The sequence below is a fragment of the Oenanthe melanoleuca genome, chromosome 12 (genome assembly GCF_029582105.1).
Source record: "Oenanthe melanoleuca isolate GR-GAL-2019-014 chromosome 12, OMel1.0, whole genome shotgun sequence".
Taxonomy (NCBI): domain Eukaryota; kingdom Metazoa; phylum Chordata; class Aves; order Passeriformes; family Muscicapidae; genus Oenanthe; species Oenanthe melanoleuca.
The window spans coordinates 3,807,249-3,819,404 of record NC_079346.1 but is presented as its reverse complement, the minus strand read 5'-3'; the positions used below and the strand labels follow the sequence as shown (position 1 = coordinate 3,819,404).

General features: G+C 44.4%; 1 protein-coding gene across 18 annotated transcripts in view; it reads right to left on the bottom strand.

Moving 5' to 3' along the window:
• FOXP1 (forkhead box P1) overlaps nt 1–12,156 on the bottom strand; it is a 378,724-nt gene that overhangs the window by 91,635 nt on the left and 274,933 nt on the right. The gene's annotated exons all lie outside the window — the stretch shown is intronic.

Here is a 12,156-nt window from a genome sequence, read left to right as displayed (position 1 = left end):
CAGTGGTCCCCAAGGTTTCATGATACAGTTTATTTAGCTGGCTCATAGTTCCAAGTTTTCTTCCAATATTCAAAAGCTATTTTAAATTTTTTTAAAGAAGGCAGCCAAGGGAAGAGCTTTTCCTCTTCTTTAAAAAGCAAAACAGTTAAGTTGATACATGCTACAAAAACAACTCAAATTATTTCCTAAAGAGGTATTTAGTCAACAGCCCTCGTGGTTAGATAGGAGGGCACAGAAAAGCTGTGACAGTGCTGGTGCTACACAGGGATGGAGTTGGAAGCAGCACTGGCATCTCTGCTCCTGCTAGAAAAAGCACTGTGACTCCAGGCATCAAATGCACATGGAAAAAGAGCTTTTTAGGAAGAAGGGCTTGGTGAGAACATGTCCTCATGACCACCACCCTGTGATGTCACAGTGTGCTCCTCGTCCTCCTCGCTTCTCTGGGTCAGGAGCAGCCCCTCACTAAGCCTGGCAGAATGGGAGGGGAGGAGGAGGTGGTGTTGTTTTGGGAAAACCAGACCGCAGGACAGGAGAAGCCCAGCCCCAGCACAGCCATCCCCTGGCCCTTGGCCACGTCAGTCATTCTGATGGTGCACATCTGGTTCCACAGGGGCGAGACACGGCGGCCGAGCTGGCTGAGCAAACAGCCCGGCCGCAGGACTTTGCTCTCCGATCCCCTGGGGTCACCCCGCGGCTCTGAGCCCTTTGTGCATCACTAAGCAGGGCTCACTGTGTGCTCTGGGCTCTTCCTTTGTACTTCACTCCGGCCCTTCACAGCGCAATGCCACCATCTATCACTTCATTCCAAAGACACTGGCCGAACTCAGCTCAAGGACAGAGTCCTCCCCTCCTGCTTCCCTTCTCCAGGCAAATGCGGCTCCTGTCTGAGAGCAAGGGTTATGACCCATCAACATTTCCTATCCAAATCCAGCTGCTGCTTATTGCAATCCTTTCCCCTCCCCGACCCTGAGCCACAAGAAAAGAGAGGATGCTGAGAGGCAGCAGGTCGTGGAGCTGGAGAGGATGTGGTGTGGCAGCAGGACCAGCTCCTTTGCTGCACCCATCACAGCAGAAGATAAACAAGTAAATAAAAGAATTTTTCTGTGGCCCCTTAAAGCCCCTTGCTTCCTGTAGCAAGAGAAATCCCTCAAATGAGTCTAAAGTTTTTGGGTGGGAAAAGCACAAACTCACTGCAAAGTGTGTAACAGGACAGGAATACTACAAAAATTGATCTCTGGAACGATCAACAATTCTCTGCCCTCAAATGCAGCTGCTTTTGGGGTGGAGAGTGGCAGCAACTTCACCATACAGAGCCCTGAAGGAATTCAGGACACCTGAGGCACCAAATCCTTCACTCGAATGAAATTGCAGGGTGATTAAGCAGAGAGAATGTAACTATCCAAACTGTAATTTGGCCAGCACAATGGATCTAACACCCTTATTCTTGGGAGGAAAAAAAAAGAAAGTACTGTATTTGAAGTTCAAAATCTAATTAACTATTTGAGAAAAATAATTCTTTTTTTAAAAGAAAATTCCTAACAATATAAAGAGAATTAGTGCCAAAGTTTTTGAAGAACTGCATAAAATGGTATGAAAAACGTATGATATTGTAATAATAGGAATGACTGGATTTGCTCAAATGTTCCTTATACCTTATAATGCAAGAATAAAATACAGTGTAAATCCTTCTATCTACGTAAGTTCCCTGTACAGAAAAATCTCTCCTTTAATAGGTTTACACCTTTAACATGTATTAGTTTGGAAAAGTCCTAGGGTATAATCACACATCTTGGCTTGGCACATTAATAGCTGTTCCCTTCATTTACTGATTTCTTTTACTGGTCAATTTGCTATTTTACTGCATTGCTCTTACAGCTTGGCTTCCCCCTTGTGCTGGGAAGGGCAGAGGGGCTGATCTGGCCACGGGCTCTGTGTGCTGCCTTGGGGAAGTGCCTTTTGATACCTTGATCCCGGCCATCTGCACGCACGGTGCTCGTCTGGGATGTGGCATTTGCATCCACATTTGCCAGCAAGCTGCAGGTCACAAGCAGAACCAAGCAGAGCTGCCCTCACTTCCAGGAAAATCTGTGCAGAAATACACTCTACAGGCCCAGGAGAGAACAAGCCAAGCAGAGGGCTTGGTGCCACCTTGCTGGTCTCCCTCCACAGAGCACCTGCTGCTGCCCAGGCTCCTGACCCTGCATCCCTCCCCACGGTGTTTCCTCCCAGATCCCCTCTGCCACCTCTGCATCCCTCAATTCCTTCCTTACTCCAGGCTTTTGCTGTTGTCCCAGGTTTTCTCTCTGCTCCTCTGGACCTCCATCCCTATTGCTCCTCCTCACCTTCTTTCTCCCCACAGCTTGAGAGATCTGGAGAGATGCTCACCTGGGGCAGGATGCTCACCTTGCTCCATCACACACCTGGGAAAGGATCATTTTCCGTGTGATGGAGAAGGGACACACCTAATGATATGTGCTTCCAGTCTCCACAGGTTGCCTTTGCATCTCTCAGCTCCAGACTCACAGCAAAGTTCACATTTGCTAAGCCTCTGTCCAGTTTCTACAGGTTTTTTGACAGTTTAAGGGTTTTCTTGTGTTATAGCAGAGCCATTCAGTTAATGGCTTCTCAGCACTGCCATTATAAACCAGAACTTTTCAGGTGTTTATTACTCAGCTTTAAAAATTGGCTCTATGCTGAAATTTGGCAAACGAAGTGTCAGCCTAGGAGAAAATTTTATTTTTTGCCAATTTTATGCTCTAAAAAAAAATGACCCCATTTTGGCCTCCATAAAAATGTAGCTTTTGCTGCCTCAATGACACTGGTGAAGTAACAAGTCAATATTGTAATAGTGCCAGCAGAACTGAGTGATTTAATGCCTAAAATTGCTTTGAAGGTGAAGAGTGCTATTGAGCTGCTAATTATTAACTATTATTACTGATCCTGCCGCACAACAAAGATGCAAACAGAAAACAGAGGGAATATGAGATATCATAAGGAAAACAAGGCAGAATTGGAATGAGGGTCCAGCACTGAACATGGAGGAGCTGGAAAACAAGAGTCAGGAGCCTTGGCAGGGTGGGATCCTCCAGCCAACGCAAGAAGAATGAACTGATATGGAAATATTATTTTTCATTTTCCAGGACAGTATTTCAAACACAAATAAAATACAAATGACACAGTGTAGTTTGCTCCATGCCAAAGCTAGCAACGATGTGGGATCAAAATCAGCTCTAAACCAAGCTGAACTGAGGTCAGGAGGAACCTCATATTGCTCAGCTGAAGCCAAGAGAAACTTTGCCATTTAATCCAACAAGTAGATGACAGAGCCCTGAAGGTGCTGAGGATGGGTTACCTTGCCTCAGCTGCCCAGCAGTCAGACATCCACTTAAAAACAGGCTGGGGGTTTCAAAGATCCCAAAATACTTATATCCTCAGAATCTTCAGGATTCTTTCAAATCCTGTATGCATAGGAACAGCAGCATCCGAATCACACACGCCAAAATCTGACCTAGGTTGATCCAATTTGGCTGTATGGAAAGAGAAATAAGTGATCTCTACTCTGAACATCTCCAGCCACTCGTTCCACTGTGTCACCTTCTGAGACACACACCTTCCAGAGCAGAAAGGTGACAGAATGGGTATTTCTTTTCTGATGGAAGAGTGAGGACCAGGAGTTGAGTGAGGTCAGGGCATGCTGCCATTTGGAATGTGCTGTACCAAAGCACCATGAAAAGTCATCAGGGCTGCTTTCAAACATAGTAAAAAAGGAAAAAAACCAACCAATTTATCTTTCTGGAAACTTTCTGCTTGTCTAAGTGGCAGCTATTTAAATACAATTAACAAGCAAATGATTTTAAAATTACAATACATTTAGTAAGGCAGCATCACAAACAATTTGCATCTCATTAAAGTGTTTGAAGCTGCAGAATCAACCTCCCAAAAGGGCTGCACATCAAGTGGGAAACACAGTCACAGCCAACAGCTTCTGCACTGTCCTGTGACACAGGACACATGGTGGGAGGACAGCAGAGGGGGGCTCAGTGTCCAGCTGAGCCCCTGGCTGGGCCACCCCCGTGGGGAGTTCTGGCCACAGCCCTCGGCACAAGGACGGATGCCACAAGCCACAGCCTTGCTGGAAGTGGGTGTAAAACGAGGAAGGAAGGAAGGAAGAGGGAGGGTGTGTGTGCGTGTGTGCATGTGGGATGGGCACCTTTTAATATACATTAATGAACAAAGAGTTTAAAGAGATTTCAAGCTATTTACTCAGCTCTATATATAATTAAAAGTTTATAGATTACACCGCCACAAACCTTCTGAGATTGCTGCTGGGTTTGGACACACATTAATTCCCAGGAGCCTCCTGCAGAACAATCCCATACGGACGTGTGCAGCAGGAAAAGCCTCAAAGAAGTAACAGCTCTAAATGCTTCCAATTCACTTTCAACTGTGATTTACTGTAGTGATTCCATTTAACCCAGAGGATTCAGGAGCACTTCCCAGACCACCTCCCCTCGTGTCTTTGGCTTCCTTTAGAAAGCCAAGCTGATGCACTAAGCCCTGCTGGATCCATCCTAGGACACAGGTTTTGCTAACCACAGTTCCAAATGGGTTCCTGTGTGTCCCAGGGCTGCTGGTTTTGCTCTCAGTGCAGCTCCTGCCATACAAGACCCTTCTGTTGTAGCCCACTGAGGGGAGTGACCTGGCAGGAGGCTGGTGGCAAGCTATTGTTGGTGGGTGGGAAGGAATATACACAATATCTGTACAGGTGATACATGAACTAATTCCTAGATGAATAAGGAAAGCAGCTAAACAGCCTTAATTTCACTTACCAGGAGACTTGAAGGTGTGGATGTCCATAGGACAGGATGTCCCTGAATCACTTCTCACAAACAGGCTCAAGTGCTGACACTGCCAGCACTGACCTACACTCCAACCACACCTTTAATCCAAAAGCTTGCGCCAAAGTACTGCAAAGGCACAAAGAATACCTTCCCTAGAGTTCACACAAGTTCTGAAACAACCTTTTACTTGCTGTGCTTCTGACTCCATGGCTGTGGAGCCGCACGTGACACTTGTTTAATGCAGCACAGTTATACACAGCGCTGGCAGGGCAGAGAGAAAGTTTACAATCCAATCTGCAGAGGAAATTCGGGCAAGTTGAATTATCCATTTGGAAGCTGGCCAAGAGCTGGGACTACTCCCAGAAGAAGCGACCGGTTTTGCTCGTCTTTTGAAAGGCAGCACCCCTGAGCTGCCCCTGGCTCCTGCTCTCTGCTCCTAAGAGAGCAGGGCCAGCACATCCTCTGTGCTCCTCCTGGCAGGGAGGCTTTCCTGGCATCCAGGGATCTTGTCCTGCTGCTGAGAGACCCGTCAGTGGTGACAAGGGGCTGAGAGCACTGATATCCTGCAGTGCCTCTGCAAGGGGGGGTGGCAACGAGTCTGGGAAACCCAATAAAAAATGAGGTGGACAAAGGAGCCAATAACAAAAACCGCAAGTAAAAACCAGTCATCATCAGGTGCATTCACTGCTCTGGGCACTGCACACCAGAGAAGCTCCAGAGCCCTCTGGGTGGTTGCCAGGTCTCTCCATCCCTGGTGTCGTCATGACCAGCATGTGTCACCCCAAAACTTCCTGCCCAGAGATGCCACCAACTATTGACAAAGGCCTCGTGTGCTTCTTTTTCAGACCTGTGGTTTTGTAGTTTGTCAAAACAGGATACTATTTAAATTTAAAATGTTACGATTTAAACAAAGGTGAAATAGTTACTGCTGTTTTAGCAACCAGACATCAGGCTCTGCTCAAATACACACATCTTTTTACTTTTAAAGACCTTAGTCCGCTTTGCCAGCACGCTCTCCCTGCAAACCTGAATGCGAAGACAAGTGTCTAAGCAAAACAACACTCACTTTCTATGAATTACTGAACATGTGTAATTCATTTATCTGTAATATTGTGCTAAACTCAGCTCCAATTAAACAAACGAAAACACCTGCTTAGCACACATAGATCTTTCCATACCTCAGGGGAAGACACATCAGTGTGCTCTGTAGTACAATCTGGCTCAGAAGCCTACACTAATAATGCAAAGCTGGGATTTTTCTTTTTTTTCTTAAATGCACACAGGCAAGGAGATAAAAAAAAGTACAGGGAGATTTTGGGGAGATTTTGGGGATGGAGTATTTGTGTTTGGTATTTCTATCTACAGCACGTGCAGCTCTGTGATATTTAAGTGCTCACTGGGGGGTTCTCATGGGCAGCTGCACCTGAGGGCATGCATCACTCCAGGGAAAAAAGTGGGATAATGAAAACTTTAAAACACACATAACTGGCCCCAGGTATTATGATACTGTAAAACTACCAAAGAGACCTCGTGTTGACAAATTTATTGAGCTGGGGAGAAGATGTTTCCTTTTCTTGCTTTGCTTCTGGACCACAGGCATCCAGCAGCTCCATGGGTCATCCCTGCTGTCCCCCAACATTAACGGGTCACAGTGACACAGTGAAAATCACAGTGACACACAACAGGGTCACCCCAACACAGGGGCTGAGACCACCCCTGGCACCCCAGATGTCCCAAGCAGCAGAAATGAGACACAGCCTCATCTGACACATGTTTTGGACCAGCAGAGGGACGTCCCCTTGGGGGTGCCTTGGAGAGAGGGGTGCCACAGCTGGTTGGGAGCCCGGGGTGCCTGACCAGGTGCAGCAGCCTCCATCAGCAGAGCCTGCCAGATCCCCTGCACTTAACTCATTTCCTATTCTTCACTCACTGCCTGCAGACAATAGGCTGTCAATCAGATCCCCAGCAGAACATTTACAATTCTTTCCCTCTCTTGCACCTCCCGTGCGAGCGGCTCCATCCCAAACTCTTCACACACGAGCCATTTCCGACTCTTCTGTCGCCAAAACTGCCCTGACTCGAGAGGAGGGCTAGGAAATTGAATTTCCTCGTGTTTTCAAATAAAAGTACTGCAGTGGCAAAGCACAGAAGCAAAAGAGCAGGCTTCCTACAGGTGTGAGGCAACAGCAACCAGGAATGGAAAACCTGCCCCAGTAATTACCACAGCATTCTGGGCACAGATGAAGGCTGTTTACTGCCTTTTTTTTTTTTTTTTAAACAAAATCAAAGTTACAAACTGAAAGGGCTTTTTAAAATTATTTTTGTTTTGTTTTTCTTCCCTTCTTTTTATTTAGGACAGGGTGGTCCCCTCTGCTCACTCCTGCAGAATTAGTAACAAACCATCACCACAATTTTGCAGCTGGCCTTGTGACCATTGCTGAGTTCTCCCAGAAGAAATTGGTTTGTTTTTCCTCTGGGTAGACACAGCTGAGTGAAGGACTCAAAATGAGCACACTTTCCAAGTAAAAAATAACAGTGATGCAAGTCATAACCATACCTTCCCTTGTAGTGGCAGTTGCTGACAACGTGATTTAAAAATATCTGAACTATGTCCTGCATGATGTTAATGCTCCTATTCCAGAGAGAAATCCCCAATACCTTCGGGGCACTTTCCAAACACTGAAGCCTGAGAAACTGTCCAGGATGGGCCCATTCCTAATAGCACTGAAATCATTGCCATTGCTAAATTAGGAGAAAATCCGTACAGTCATCATTCACTGCACTGTGACTTCACTGATTTTCTGCTCCACTGTCTGCTCAAGGGTCAGTGTGGTTAACGGCGAGGAGATATTCCCTCTCCTATTAATTGATCTGGACACATCTTTGATGGCTGTCAAACAGAAAGGTAACTAGTGCCATTATGGCTTTTTTTTTTCCCCTTCTACTTTTTTAACTCTTGCACAGGAAATTTCTACAACCTTTTCTGATGAAAAATAACCTGTCTGATATTTCCCCTCTCTTTTAAAATGTTTATCCTGCTCCGAATCTGCAAAGTGTGATATCATCAAGGAAGGTCAGGCTTCACAGGAGCTAATGGCTCTGCTGTGTGCTCCCTCCACTTTGAAAAGAAGAACAATAGTCCCTCAAGTGCTGCTGCCGGTGGCACAGCAGCAATTCACTGTGGAGGGTGAGAAATCTGAAATTAAAATAAACTGCTTAAAACCTGCAGATAGAGAGGGGGAATGCAGGAGACAGAATAAAACGGGACAATCTCTGAACCCAATCAACAAAGCGCTCATTGTTCCAGTTTAAGGCAAGTAACACAGCAATAAATATTGAGCCAAGGAAGTTAACCTGTATCCACTGCCTTTGAATAAACACCAAAGCTGAAAGTAAAATCAATGCCAGGCCTTTGGCTCTTGCCAGCTCCTGCTTTACTCCTTCTTGCTTGGCTTTGTTTTTACTTTTGGGGATTTTCTTTGCCTTCTCTCCTGTTATTCATACCTTCCTGTAGGAATTCCTTATCACACAGGAAAAGGACAAACAGGAGGAACTGCCAGCGTACAAATAAACTCAGTTGTGTTCTGCAAATCTACCTGTGTGCAGGTAACTGGGAAGAAGAGGGCTGGGCAATTCACTCCCCTATGAAACCAGGGGAGTTTCCATCTCCTTCCCACCCCCCTTCTCCCCACGGGTGACCTGATGCAGTTCTGCAGAACTCTCTAACCATCAAATCCAGCTTGGTGTTTGCCCTGCAGGGTAGCACAGCCAGCACAAGCCATCTCTGCAAGACACTGGCACGTTCATCTCTCTTACAGAAGTCTGAGTATTCAGCTCTTGATCTGAGAACAAATTTTTCCTCAAGTGGTTTATCCACTCCTGTGCCAACACCTCAGCTAGTAATACAGGTTTTCACAGCAAGTATTAATTCTGACTTCACTTTTAAATCACATTTTCTTCATTTGAGCATATTATATTCCACAGAACAGGCGTGAGCATCATGCAAAAGGCATTCTGGTCCATGGTTGTGAATACAGCTGTGTAGGCAGAGGAATATTTGTTTTCCAAGTAATTTGTGCATATTCACAAAATTACAGCTGTCTGCAGTTCTCCCGAAATATCTGTCCTGATGTTTACAAGCCATAAAATATAATCTGCCTTTTCTAGAGTTCTAACTGATAAAATTGAGAATTTACATATTTATATGTACATTATTATTTTTCTTACAGATTGGCTACTCCCCATTATATACTGCCTGTTAAGCCCAGATAACATCAGTATTAACTTGAAGAGCCACTGCCCTTAGACCACAGCGGACAAACCTTTGTGAGAGCCAGAAGGGCCCCTCTAATACACTTCATGGATCACTCAGCATGTTGCATTTCATTCTTATCTCACAGGAACCATCCCCTGAGGACTACATGAAACGAAGGTCGGGGTTACAAACCAGCTTAGGGTGACACGCCTTGACCCAAAAAGAGCTCATGTTGGGATGGACAGGGAAGGTTCATCAACTTAACATGTGTCACTGACAACAGTGACCAACCATCAACCATCTTCATGCATCTTGTAAGCAAAATCAACAGGATTAAGATGATTAAATTTGCACTGTAGCTATGAACTGCTGGGCTAGGTTGGTGCTTGGCTTCTCCCAACAGATTTGCTTCAGATTAAGTGTTAGCTAAAGGAATTACATTCGTTTTGGGGGTTGGTGAGGTTTTTTCCCCCAATGAAAGGTGGGAAATGTTTCACAAGCACTTCTGATTTTTTGCCTTTTTCACGATAAGACCCCAATTCCTTTCAATTCTATTCTTACCTGTCTGAATGAACAAAACACCAGTCCCTGTGACAGCAAAGTCCTTGGGACAAAATTTTCCAAGCGAATGTGGAAATGTGCACTGCATCTGCTCAACTGACACTGCTCAAAGTCCAGGAGGCAAACCACAAGTAACTCTTTTGACCAGAGTTTTGATCAGCAACAAAATGCACAAAACCAAAAAATAATCACCAGAGAATCACAGCATGGTTTGGGTTCCAAGGGACCTTATGGCCCATCCAGTTACAAGCCCCTTTCCACTAGACCAGGTTGCTCCAAACCCATCTAACCTGGCCTTGAACACTTCCAGGGACTCCTGCTATAACAGTGACTTTGGTGTAAAACTGATTTGAAGAGAAATCAGAGGTAGGAAGCTGTATCCATCTCAGTGGGATCCCTCAGCTCCAGCATACTCCCTGAATGGCAAACCTGGACAAACCTGGCCTAAGCTGTTCAACTCAGAGCAGTAACCCACCCGAGAGGTCCACATGGGTGCACTGACGTGTTATAAAAGGCCCAGCACTGAGATAAACCACAGGTTAACAACTTAAATCTGCAAATGCTTAAAAAATGTCAGACTGACAGAACTGGCAAGGAAGCACTGAGCTCTGATAATTTGTACTGCTTTTAACACCCTCAATCCGTGTGCTCCACTGCATTACGTACTCCATGCACGCTGGCACATGGCATGAGCAGCTGCAACGTGGCTCTCATGATATGACACCATGGAAAAAACTTTCTGAGGGGCCAATGCTGCCAAACTACAGCACCAGTAACCTCGGAGACATTGGTGACCTCACCAGCTCCAGTGCAGGTATCTCTGATTCCTGGCTCCCCCTCCAGCACCCATCACTACCTGAGCTCCTGTCATCCTCCCACCCTGCTCCAAAGCAATTTCAAAACTTTTTCAGCTAGACACGCTAAACCCAGGATGTAGATTTTCCAATTAGTCTCTGTTTAAACATCTGTTGGTAGACCGCATTTAACATTAGTTATTTGAGAAAAGAGCAATTTGATTAGGCTGTCTGAAACGGAGCCAAAGTCTGCAAAATAATAGCTCAATTAAATTTTGTTTTGCTTTCATTTGTCTTATACTTTCCTGAGTGTGATACAGTTGCATATAATCAAGTAAACTAATTCCTTTCAAAATGAGATATTTCAGTGCTTTTTCCATCTCCCCTTAAAGTTTATTTAATAATCTATTCCATCTTCTCCATGCTTCATCGAACTTCAGCCTGACACAAAGTACATTTCTTTCTTGTGCCTTCAGTCTACTTTAATTTTCCAGGCTTTCAGTGACTTGAGATTATGTGCCATTAATGTTACACCTTAAATAGATTAGTAATTTATAAAAGGCAGATTACAGATATCAGGCAAATAAAAACATTTCAGCAACACAACAGCATTTTCTTTGCAGACACTACAAAATAATTTGCCAACCTGACGACATAGCTGTAAAACTGTCAAGATCCAAAGCCACATCCAAGCATGATTTCCAATTGTTTCCCTGGGTTTAGTTTCTACTTATTCTGTTATGTTGCACTTGTTGCCCTGAAACTTCAATATTAGCTCTCGAGATTTAAACACATGAGGCAAACAGCTGCTCTCCTCCACTCCAACAAGCCAGATCAAAATGCCTTCTCTCTTCCTCTCCTGCCTTTTTCCCCCTTTGTTTAAAAAAAAAAATAAAAATGCTGTAAATCAAGTATTTTTGGCAAAGTTGATTGTTTTAGGGCAGAATTCTGCTCTGTGCTCATCTGCAGATTCCTCCAGTGCAAACTTCTCTCGGTCGGTGTGTGAGGAACACCAGCACTTCTCCATCCTGACTAAAGAAATTTTCCCTTGAGGATTAAAAAAAAAAAATAAAAAAGTCACAGCAACTTAGCTGCTATGTAGATGAGTCTACGATTTAAATTAAAACATTAAACATTTAAACATTAACTTCTTTCACACTTCTGTTTAAAAAAAAAAAAAAAAAGCAGCAGCATGTACTCTTTGAGAGAATTCTTTTATCGGAGATTTTTGATACAGAGTACTTTTCCTTTAGTGTTTTTTTAACATATTTGTTGCAAAGTGTGAACACAAAGGGACAAGCTGAAATAGGTATCTGGCAGGCTCTTCCCAGCGCGTGCTGCCGAAAGCCACAAGTACTACTGCAGTTGTGACAAACCTGTTATTTTGCTGCAGGAACGCCAGCGACTCCTCCAGCACTCCCTGCCCTGCAACTGGCAGCTCTTTGAAATATTCCTGCAACAAAATAACCTTCAAAACTGAGAGGCATCTGAAGTCCAGGGAAGTTCAAAATGGGATATGTCCTATTTAAAATGTAGAGAGCTACTAAATATGACAACCATTTGATGTATGAAAATTATTCACAACCAAAAACAGACAGTCTGGAAATAGCTGGGATGACTTCATTTAGACAGAATTACCCAAATCTGTTTCTAATATACACAGTACACATAATAAATTTTTACAATATGACAAGGAAAACAAACT